Source organism: Danio rerio, chromosome 19 (genome assembly GCF_049306965.1).
Source record: "Danio rerio strain Tuebingen ecotype United States chromosome 19, GRCz12tu, whole genome shotgun sequence".
In the NCBI taxonomy this organism is placed as follows: domain Eukaryota; kingdom Metazoa; phylum Chordata; class Actinopteri; order Cypriniformes; family Danionidae; genus Danio; species Danio rerio.
The window spans coordinates 47,909,683-47,922,176 of record NC_133194.1 but is presented as its reverse complement, the minus strand read 5'-3'; the positions used below and the strand labels follow the sequence as shown (position 1 = coordinate 47,922,176).

The window sequence follows — 12,494 nt, the reverse complement described above, 5'->3', positions numbered from 1 at the left end:
GTAACATTACTGGTAATTTGCCGGAATGCTGCGCTGTGTGAATGCAGAAGGAAGATTGCCGGAAAGAGCGCGTCCACGTCTAGAACGTGCTGACGTGAGACACCTGCTTTAGCCAATCAGAACAGTCAGACGCATTCACGTGCGCGCGGTTTATGAGAATAAAAGCCTTTGAATATTTTTCCAGACACCTTTAGCTGCTAGATGTTAGTCAGATACTGTTTATATGTTCCTTCTTAATGCTAACTGTGTAAATAATTATTGATAAAATGTTTATGATAATCCGTTGTTTGTTTACCTTCAAGCTTTGCGTGTGCCAGTGAGCGCCCATAGCGCCAGCACACACACATATCATGAACATCTTAACATGCGAAAGTGTTTCTCTATGTTTTCATTAGAGTTGTACTCAATACTGATCCATCCGAAGAGTTTGTAATGTAGTCAAATGTTTACAAACACAAGCGCAGCCGTTTAGAGGTCATTTCTGGTTAATGATGTCAGAATTTACTGGCATTTTGCGATGGATGTGTGAATGCTCTTTTCTGGAAAAATTCCGTAACGTCCTCCTCTGTGTGAACAGCACTTTTTTGAATTTACCAGTAAAGTCGTTCCGGAAATTTTCCGGATATTTACCGGTATCACTGTGTGAAAGGGGCTATTGACAGCTCTGCCCATTAGTCACCATTTCTCCCTCATTAGCATAGGCTGTCAATCTTGTTTTTGAATCTGCCACTATGCTGACACTAGTGATGGGAAGTTCGGATCATTTTGCTGACTCAGATCTTTGAGTCTCGTTCATCGAGATGCATAAATCTTTTTTCGAGTCATTTCGCTCATTTGGTTCAATTTTCCAAAATATTACTAAAATGTTAGTTTGTAATAAACAATATATGGCATACAGCATACTGTAATAGAATTATGATAAAACAATAATTACAACAAAGTTTACTATTTTTTACAGTCAAGATCAGAATTTTACATGTGCTTTGGGTTTATTAATAGTTTAATATTGAATGTTGCTAAAAAAATAATAATAATAGCTAATAAAAAATATTAAAAGTGACGCAGTGGCGCAGTAGGTAGTGCTTTCGCCTCACAGCAAGAAGGTCGCTGGTTCGAGCCTCGGCTGGGTCAGTTGGCGTTTCTGTGTGGAGTTTGCATGTTCTCCCTGCGTTCGCGTGGGTTTCCTCCGGGTGTTTCCCCCACAGTCCAAAGATATGCGGTACAGGTGAATTGGGTAGGCTAAATTGTCCATAGTGTATTAGTGTGAATGAGTGTGTGTGGATGTTTTCCAGAGATGAGTTGCGGCTGGAAGGGCATCCGCTGTAGAAAAACCTGCTGAATAGGTTGGCGGTTCATTCCGCTGTGGCAACCCCAGATTAATAAAGGGACTAAGCCGAAAAGTTGAATGAATGAATGAATGAAAAAATTGTTAATTTAAATAATTGATAAAATAATAGTGTTAGTTAAATAATAGTTAAATTGTTAATAGTGCTGTCAATTGTGACTATATCTGGGTTAAACCATAAATTAGTTACCGTGACAGTCTGACTGTTATTTTAAGCGAATCATCGAATGATTCATTCAACCAAATCACTTTCTTTAACATAAATGAATTCTTGAAAGGCTCAAGCAGCTGTGTTTATGACTCATAACCTAATCATACATTAAACCGATTCATTCAAATCACTAACTGATTGAGGCACTAAACACTGTCCATGTGTATTGGTGAGTCATTTTATCATTTTCTTTGCTCTATTTCTGTCATTCTCTCTTTATATGAGTATTTATTAGTGTTCAATATTAATTTACATATATATTTACTCTCCTCGGCTCAGTTGGCATTTCTGTGTGGAGTTTGCATGTTCTCCCTGCGTTCGCGTGGGTTTTCCTCTAGGTTTCCCCCACAGTCCAAAGACATGCGGTACAGGTGAATTAGGTAGGCTAAATTGTCCGTATTGTATGAGTGTGTGTGAATGAGTGTTTGTGGATGTTTCCCAGAGATGGGTTGCGGCTGGAAGGGCATCCGCTGCGTAAAAATGTGCTGGATAAGTTGGCGGTTCATTGCGCTGTAGCGACCCCTGATTAATAAAGGGACTAAGTCGACAAGAAAGTGAATGAATGAATATATTTACTATAATATTTGTCTTATATTTAATTGTTTTTATTATTTTACCAGATTAAATTGGATTAATCCGTTGATGTATTCTGAATATTAAAAAAAGACACCTTAGACTATAATGTTTTTAAACTGTTTGATTTGCTGAAAATCAGGCTATTCCTTTGCTATCAATCGTGGCACCTTTCACATCATCTCTGCATGTTCGTGATTGTAGGCACGAGCAATATCTCAGCGAGTATCAGGGATTACTTAAGTCTTTAAACGCAAATGTCAGCCCCTGCGGAAGCTGCACACTTAATGTTGAATCATGCTGATGTTTTCATTCAAGCCCCCTCACACAAATCTGAAGATATGTTGAGCCTTTCCTTGGGGATTTCCAGACCCTAGTTTAAATGTCAAGCGCTTCAGCTGGAGATGCGGCACAATGCGCTGCGAGATGTTGCCCCCTGCTCTCAGGCCTCTGCCATCGGCCTGTGTGTTTGCCTGTTTTCCACCCTTCCTCTTCCAAATTGACTTCGCTCCCTGCAGTCCAGATGTATTCCAGCAGGGCGATTGCTTTCATACGTACAGCAGTTCTCAGTGGTGGAGCTCACTTGCTGACACAAACACACACAGACACACAAAAACACACAGAGAGACTTGTTCCTATGTCACAGTGGGGACTCTTCCTGATGTTTCTACTGTACAAAGCAGATATTCAATCCCACTACCCCTAAACCAGACCCTCACAGGAAAAAAATCAGCATTTTTACATGTTTAAAATACATTCTGTGTGATTAATAAGCATGTTTACCTAAGGGGACCCCTATTTTGGTCCCCACAGTAACATAAGTCCCGATGAGTTTGTGTGCATTCAGGTTAAAGTCCCCACTGGGATATAAAAACAAGCACACACACAAACACATGCGCACACATTTCTGTACATGGTTTACAGTGACACTCCTGTAAACCATGTATACAAGTGTAATATAGTCATACCAATGTCATTATACAACTTTGTGTGTCTGTAAACCACATAAACTTGTACACACACACACACACACACACACACAACAGGGTGTCTGCAGGGTCTTAAAAAAGTATTTAAAAATGATAAATCAAGATTAAACAAATGAAGGCCCTTAAAAAGTATTTAAAAAAACTTACGTGCTGATTTCAAAGATATTTAATTTCTTATATTTTCTTTATATAAGTATACACTCACCGGCCAATTTATTAGGTACAGGTTGGACCCCCTTTTACCTTCAGTACTGCTTTAATTCTTTGTAGGATAGATTCAAAAAGGTACTGAAAAATATTCCTCAGAGATTTTGGTTCATATTGAGATGTTAGCATCACGCAGTTGCTGCAGATTTGTCGGCTGCACATCCATGATGTGAATCTCCCATTCCACCACATGCCAAAGGTGCTTTATTAGATTGAGATCTGGTGACTGTAGAGGCCATTTGAGTGCAGTGAACTCATTGTCATGTTCAAGAAACCAGTCTGAGTTGCACTTTATGGTGTTGACACAATGCTCAATTGGCACTAATGAGCCCAAAGTGTGACAAGAAAATATCCCCCACACCATTACACCACCACCACCAGCCTGAACCGTTGATACAAGGCAGGATGGATCTATGCTTTTTCATGTTGTTAATGCCAAAATTATGATCATACCATCCGAATGTGGCAGCAGAAATCAAGACTCGTCAAACCAGGCAACGTTTCTCCAATATTCTATTATCCAATTTTGGTCGCCTTCGTTTCCTGTTCTTAGCTGACAGGAGCGGCACCCGGTGTGGTCTTCTGCTGCTGTAGCCCATCTGCATCAAGGTTGGATGAATTGTGTCATCAGAGATGCATTTCTGCAGACTTCAGTTGTAACGAGTAGTCTGTCCGTTATCCTCTGTCCTCTGGCATCAACAAGGTATTTGTGCCCACAGTTAGACCTAATTGTACCTAATAAAGTGGCCAGTGAGTGTATTTGTTCAAAGAGATTTTATTAATTAATTAATTAATTCATACATTCATTCATTCATTCATTTTCCTTTAGCTCAGTCCCTTTATTAGTCTGGGGTCGCCACAGTGGAATGAACCGGCAACTTATCCAGCACGTCTTTACGCAGCGGATGCCTTTCCAGCCAGAACCCATCTCTGCGGAATAAAGAGATTTTAGACTTTTATAAAAAGAAAGATCATTGTGTAGCTGTCAGTGTAGTTTATTGCATCCTGCTGGATTTGTTGATCTCTCCGCGTTCACCAACTGCTGAAATTTAGTTGCAGTAGTTCTTTTTACAGACATTGATATGCTCAATGCAAACTTATGGCAATTTGTAACTACTTAATTAAGTGGCAAATTCGTATTAAATTGTGCAATCTCATTCAATGCTTATCCCCCATTGAGGAGTAGGGTTTGATGTGGGGTTTGGTGGCAAATCTCCTTTTAACAATCATACATTTTTATACAAATTACATCATATATATTTGAACGAATTAGCCTTTTTTTTTAAATATGTAAAATAATTTTATTTCAAAGTGAGATCGGGCTGGATATGCAAGTCAATATTGTAAATCTAAGTTAAAGTGTTGCTGGTGTTAAAGGATTATGTTATAAAAATCCCTTTTATAAGCAATTCAAACACATTTGTGCGGCGATACAACCAGTTTCTAAAGGTAAAAATGTATTAATTGTATTTTTTTATAACCACACTTGGTAAAAGAAACACTTTAGAAACACTTTGATTGACATTCTCCGGTTGTATGTGTCATCAGAGGGGGAAGCTCCGCCCATTAGTGACGTTTTTGAATATGCCACTATGCTGACACATAGGCACCTGTAGCTCCGCCCTCTTTTGGGAAAAAAAATCACAATCTTATTTGAATAGTCACCAAAATGCCATCAAAACCTAAAAGGTTTTGTTGTATTTTGAGCTGAGATCAGAGACTTATTTTACATCTTGTAAAACAGGACATAATAGGACCCCTTTAAACCTGTCAATGAGGCCTTAAAATATATGGAAAGAGTCTTAAAAAGCTATTTAATGTATTACATTCACCTCCACGATTTCTGTTTTCCTGCAAAAACACACATAGAAACATGTTACTAGGTTGTTTCTAGTTGTTTGCCCTGCTCGAAGGGGTTTTTTTTTTCATCTCCTCTTTTATTGATCTAGTCTCCATATGTAATGACATCCATGCTGCATGGCTTTAATGTCAGACTCTACATGGCTTCTGCACTTCGTTGCTTCTAATTTGCCTCTTTGAGTCAGACATCCTTGCTCTTTCAAAGCTCTCGATACATTAATTAAAGGGCTTCTGCGAGCGTGTATTTCAGCCCTGGCAATGAAATGATAAATAATCACTTACAGTCAGACTACCATGTGGACTCGTCACCCAAATATGCCCCGTTTTGAGTCAGACCCTCATGTTTATTTAATGAGCTGTTGAGAAGCTAGAAAACAGTGTGACAGTCATTATCGTGTTGAGTTTACCAGCGTGCAGTTTATCCGGAGAGGTTTGTTGTGAGGTTCTTGGACCTGTCATCACACATTGTGGGTTTCATTTTTTTAGATAGGAGATATGGGCATTAATTTTAGTTTCAAGCTTTCTTTTTTCTTTTTGGAATTTGGCAAGAAATGTTAAGCTACAGTTCTGCTGGAAACCATGTTTTAGATAGACTTTAAAAAATGCACAGAACTTCTTCATGCTGTCCTGATACAAATTGTTTAAGCCAGGGCTGGCCAATAATGTTCCTGGAGATCTCTCTCTCAGTTGCAACCCTTATCAAACACACCTGTCTGTAATTATCAAGTGGATTTCAGGTCATAATTAATTGGTTCAGGTGGGTTTGATCAGGGTAGGAGCTAAACTGTACAGGAAGGTAGATCCCCAGGAACAGGATTGAGCACCTCTGGTTTAAGCTAAAGCTGCAGTGTGTAAGTTTGACTCCCAGTGGTTGATATAGGTATTGCATTCCTCGATCAAAACACATACAAGCGCAGGTTGCCAGATTGAGGACTAACAGGAGCGTGCCTGACTATAAAGCCTAAATGTTTTAAATAAAAGCAATGGCATGTGATAGAAGGAATATTCTCCATATTAAAAGTTTTTGTTTTAACCAATGGCTCAAATTGATATTTTAGAAACTGTTTTAAATTCTTGCAGCTGAAGAACAGCAAACTTTGACAATGATGACCTCAGGTACATCTCATATGCTTTATTTAGTGTTAAATGCTAATAATGTGACTTTGAATGCCATTTCACATGACATTTACTGCCATAGTACTGAAAGCAGCTGCTGATAGCTCAGCTCAGATCTTGGAAACCAAATAAACCATTTGAAATTGAACTTCAGAACTGTGAAATAATGCAAAACAACACATAATAGTGATTCAGCATCTACATTTAATAATGATAAAGAGGTTTAATGTGTATTAATTAGATTATAAACCTTACCATTTGTTGGAGTGCAGTGAGTGCACTACTCTGTGCTTCTGAATGCCTGTATTTACATTTCTGTCATGTTTCATCAGCCAAATGTCTTATCACCGAAAATCTGGTCACATATCATGTTGTTGGGACACGGGGTTACAATGTAACCTGCTCGCCTAATGTTTACACTCGTAATATTTATATTATTTGCTAATTAGTTACCTCATGTGGAACTCTGAATCTGCGTCTCATTTCGGAGTTTGCCACTGTCTGCTAGAGGTCGCATTTTGGTCATGGGCGCATGCTTTAAAAGCCTTCTTGAAAGAAAGAAAGAAAGAAAGAAAGAAAGAAAGAAAGAAAGAAAGAAAGAAAGAAAGAAAGAAAGAAAGAAAGAAAGAAAGAAAGAAAGAAAGAAAGAAAGATGCACACTGTTTTCCACCAAGGCAACCCGGGTGTTAAAATATAATTGCCTAAACTGGCAATTAACCAAAACAAAGACACGTTCTGGCATGTTACATGCATTTTCAAAGCAGAATATCTGACTTCAGCATTGTTTTTCTGATAAACAAGAATGTTCCAGCATGTTTCTTAAATATCTGCAAACATATTATGTTGTTTTTATGCTTTAGCCCTTAAAGACCGAGACAGCCGCCCGCGGCTAAAATAAGTATTGCTCTTAAATGTTTAATAACTTTTGATCCGCTGATCCGATTCATACAATTCAAAGATTGACATAAAGAAGAGAATCTCAGCTTTCCAGCGCTTCATCACATTACATTCACAGACTTTCAGAGGCTCCGGAATCAGTGTGGTTACGTCATCAAATTTTGACAATGCTGATTTGACAAAGGAACGCTGGTCACTAGTCTCTCCGGACAAACCAGACATGATACATGGATGCATTGTCCCTCCTCCATGCCCAGATTGGTTCAAACTCGCTCTATCTCAACCAATAAGCATAGGTTTCGCTTTGTGAACCAACAATCACTATTTGAACAACACGGAATGAGAGATAGGCTGCACATTTACGCGCGGCTAAATAAAACGCAAAAAAAAGTTTTGCATGAAATAATTCTCATACTAAGTACTTTTGCATGCACAACAGCACAAAAACATGACAAAACAGTGACACAGCAAAGACGAAGTGCTGCTCTTGCTGTTTTAAAAGGACGCAAATGAAGGTTGGGCTGTTTGTCTGCATTGCACGCGAACCATATCCATATCCACAGACAACCATATCCATGCTGGCACATAAAACCTAAGGATGGTCCATATTGAATCTAGTTTCGTTATGTAACTATTTATAGTATGGTAAATATTTATATCTATTTTATTTACTGAGGATTTGCACCATGTTTATTTGGACTTTGACGCATTATTTATTATTTTCTTATTTTATATTTGTTCATTATAAGTGGTGTTGTTTATGGTAACTAAAAATATATTATTTGGAAAAAGTCAAATTTGCTTCAGTGTTCTGTTATTTTTTAACATTTTTTTCTGTTTAGTTCATTCCCAGAACTTTTGGGCAAATACATTGTCAGTAAATAAATGCACCCCCCCCCCCCCCCCCCCCCATTGAAAAACGCCTTGGAATAACATTGAAATAAATTGCTATAACTTGCTCAGGGAATGGTGGATGTAGATAAAATTTATTGTGGAAGTATAAAACATCATAATATGTATTTCTAAAGAAAGAAAAACAAACTTCATAAGGTTTTGTTTGTAATTACTAGAAAATGCCACTTTTTTTTAAAAATCGTTTCTGGAAAATTCTGGAATATTTTCTGTCTGTTCATATGTTTTTGGACCAAAAAAAGTTTTAGACTGGACCTTTAAATGATACAGACTGAAACTTCAGGTTCTCCTGTTTAAAATAATATATGACACTTGAGTCTGACTGCTAAAATAAAATTAAAACTGTTTTAAAAAAATAATAATAATATAGGCCCATTAGGTGCCAACAAAATACCTCTAGGTCTTTAAGGGTTAAAAGAGATGAAAACAAACATGCAGCACTTTTAACTTCATTAAACTCATCTGTTCACATTAATTCAACATTGTTGAAAAACTACATTACCCATGATGCTGTTTGATGCCTTGTATCTGGTGGGTTTTGCTTAGACATTTATTCTGTAATTTTCCTTTGGCTCAGTCCTTTTATTCATCAGGCGTCACCATAGTGGAATGAAGCACCAACATATTCAGGATGTGTTTTACACAGTGGATACCCTTACGGCTGCAACCCATCACTGGGAAACACCCATACACTCTTACATTCTCACACATACATTACTGCCAATTTAGTTTATTCAGTTCCCCTTATATCACATGTGTTTGGGCTGTGCGGGAAACCGGAGCACACGTAGGAAACCCACACCAACACGGGGAGAACATGCGAACTTCACACAGAAATGCCAACTGATTCAACTGAGACTCGAACCAGCGACCTTCTTGCTGTGAGGTGACAGTGTTTACCACTTCTGGAGCTAATGTCGGAGAATACATGTACAATGAATGCTTTTGAAATGTCTATTTAGGTCTTTGAATTTTACTGTAACATACAAACATAACACGTGGGCTATTTATACATATTGTAGATTTTCACTACGCTATACTGTTCAGTGATGTTATTTAAATTAAGCTTGCTTTTAAGATGCATTTAGGATGCATTTCCTTGATCAAAATTGACAGTAGGGACATTTATTCCTGCAAAAAGTTTTCCATCACCTCATCTGACATGACAGGATGAACAGAAGCCACTGGAGCTGCTGAGAAGGAGATTGCAGTACTTGAACTTTAAGTCCCTTCCTAAAGAGCACAGACTCCATGAAGCCATAATGAGGGACACTTAAGCCCTTCATCTGTATTCAGTTTGTGGACTGTCAATAAACTGATGGAGGTAGTGGTCTTCACGGTGAACTCAGATTGCTGAGGCAGAATTAAAGACCAAATTTATGCACAGTTATCCTAGATCATCAGATATTGTATCGTTAAAGTATCCTGACTGATAAAAAGAAAGAAAGAAAGTGATTTCAAGGGCACCAAATGCAAAAGTTTACAAATGTGGGACAATTTGCACCGATTTTGAGTTTTCATGGCTGATCCTGATTGCTATTTTTTTTTTCTTTTTAGATCATGTCCACACATGCACAGGGATATTAATAAAGTTTTCTTCCTTCCTTTGTTTGTTATGTTTTGTGTTTTAAATCTCCATCAACATGAAAATGCAAAAACCAGGTTTAGATGCACCTTTAAGGACTTGCCAAATCAATTGGCGGCCATAAATCATTGAAATTAAACCATGTTAGACAATCAGAAAGGATACATGCTGATGTCATGAAGTAAAAAAACACAATTTTAAGTGGCCACTCGACCTGAGTTGGTCCTGACTTTCTGAAATCTTCACCCTGGCCAAATAGTTTAGGTTTCAGTCACCTTATACAGGGTTTTTTGTGGACAAATGGCCAAACTGGTCATCTCCTCTCTTCGTCTCAAGTAAGCCGACATACATGACAAGCAAAGTGAACAAACTGGTTAGAGCGGGAAAACTGTCCACACGGAGGCAAGTGATCAGCTAGTAAGCACAAAAAGAAAAAGGCGTCACACAGCCCTGTAGCGTTCGTTTGAAAAAAATTAAATGTAGCCATATATACCTCTGGCTACATAATTTGCGGTCTTCAGAAATATATATATGGGATTACGTTTTCAGAATGTGCCTTTGTTGACAGTTTTCCAAAGCGGTCAGTTTGCTCAGCAGCTCACCTTGTATGGTATCATACTTGAGACGAGGAGCTATGAATGTTTTTTATGCATATGAAATCACTTTTCTAAGAGTAATCTGATGCCTTCTAGTTGATTTGTCATTTGAAACATGCAACAAAACATACTCGGAACAATGTATTTTATATTTTGCAAAAATGTAGACTGACAAAAAACTTTTCTGAAAACACTAAGTTTGTCTTATAGATACTCAATTCTGTATTTAAGAGTTATTTATTTTTTTATTTTTTTTTATCAATTTATTTATCAATTTATTTATTTATCTATTTATTCATTTGTGTATTTAATTTTTTATTTATTTATTTTTATTTTTATTATTTTTTTGCAAATTATCAACAGTGAGCTGCTTTGTCTGGGTTAGCGTTAAGATTATGATCAGGGTTTAGTCGATTTAAATGCTATCACTTGATTGAATGGGTGTTATCAGCGGTATTCAGCTGATAGATATTGGCGAGTAGGGTCTTCTGCGCCTACTAGTTAGTTCAGAAGGCAGTTATCATCCATCCACATGGTTAATCAGCTGTTGATCACATATGGCTGAGGCCAGAAGTTAACAAGAATTATTTACAATCGATTAAATTTCCCATTAATTGTAGTTATTAACGTCTCCCCTTCCCCAACCGTCACAGTAATTTAAAAACAGATCTGGAGTTTTCTCTGTTAGTATAGCTGATTAACCATGTAGATGAATGATAACAGCCTTCTGAGCCTACCAGTAGGGAAGGACAGCATGGTGGCTCAGTGGTTAGCGATGTTGCCTCACAGCAAGAAGTTCACTGGTTTAAGTCTCAGCTGGGTCAGTTGGCATTTCTGTGTGGAGTTTGCATGTTCTCCCTGTGTTGGCGTTGGTTTCCTTGGGTTTCCTTGGTTTCCCCACTGTCCAAACACATGCGCTATTGGGGAATTGAATTAACCAAACTGGCCATAGTGTATGAATGCATATGAGAGTGTATGGGTGTTTCCCAGAACTGGGTTACGACTGGAAGGGAATCCGCTGCATAAAACATATGCTGGAATAGTTGGCGGTTCATTCCGCTGTGGCAACCCCTAATAAATAAGGGACTAAGCCGAAGGAAAATGAATGAATGAAAAATGTAGGCTGACTAACTTATCTGAAGACACCAAGTTTGTCTTATCGATACTAGATGCCCGATTCTGTAATTGTCTTACATATTAAGTCCAGTATAGATGTTTTACAGATGGTTAATTAAGATTAAAACAAACAACATAGTCATCAACAACAACAAATGGTTCAGGTTTCTGGCCGCTCGATTGGTGCATTTCTAATAATCAGTCTGGTTTAAGGGAAACAGCAGACTGTGCACATAATCATTTCAATGGATGCATTTAAGGCCGAATAAAGAATGCTTCAGACTGAAAATGGGTCTGTTAGTTCTCTAGGCTCAACAAATCCTCTTTCATATTGGCTTTCCTGTAATGGACTGGGGAGAGTCCGTGAGGACAAAGTTCATAATACATTCCTCAAAGCCTCAGGACTCCATATTTTCCTGCATCGACAAAACTATTATGCAGGGAAACTATTTGGCCGTCTGCATCTATTGGCAGATTGCAAGCGCGCAGCTTCTTTGTGCCCTGGAATCGTTCATACATTATAGCTTAAATGAGAACGCTTTATTCTGATTGTTACGTCCTTAATCATTTTTTGGACTTTATTTATTTTATGTTAAAAGCGCTGAGACACACAGACAGTGTTTTGTTTGGAATTAAGAGGCTTTTCTTGGTCCCTCTTGATGTGTTTGGATTCATCTTTGGGTTTAAGAAAGGCTGTGTTTGCTGACCATTTAACATGCTTTTGGCTTGTGTTCATTCTAACGCTTAATGCTGTGCTAGACACAATTTCCACTGAATAAATCTGCACAAATTATGACTTTTCATAAACATTAATGCAGGGCATGTGCTGACAGCTCGGATGATGCTTCCTGTTATGAGCCTGACTTGCTAATTTACACAGAATAATGTTTATTTACAGTTGTGAATTGCATTATGATGTAATAAATCATATACAGTGTTGTCTAAAACACCCCCAAATTTCACAATGAAAATAGTTGGGATTAAAATGAATGAATGAATGAATGAATGAATGAATGAATAAACAAATGACCCCAAAGGTTCACAATAAAAGTAATTAGGATATGAATAAATCAATAAATGAATGAGC

General features: G+C 37.8%; 1 protein-coding gene and 1 long non-coding RNA gene across 4 annotated transcripts in view; one reads left to right on the top strand and one right to left on the bottom strand.

The window, feature by feature from the left end:
• csmd3b (CUB and Sushi multiple domains 3b) overlaps positions 1–12,494 on the top strand; it is a 990,558-nt gene that overhangs the window by 28,854 nt on the left and 949,210 nt on the right. The window lies entirely within an intron of this gene.
• Positions 5,706–8,507, bottom strand: LOC141379182 (uncharacterized). Its single transcript, XR_012395260.1, has 2 exons — positions 6,010–8,507; positions 5,706–5,853 (listed from the first exon to the last, which is right to left on the bottom strand). It is a non-coding gene; the product is annotated as an uncharacterized lncRNA (long non-coding RNA).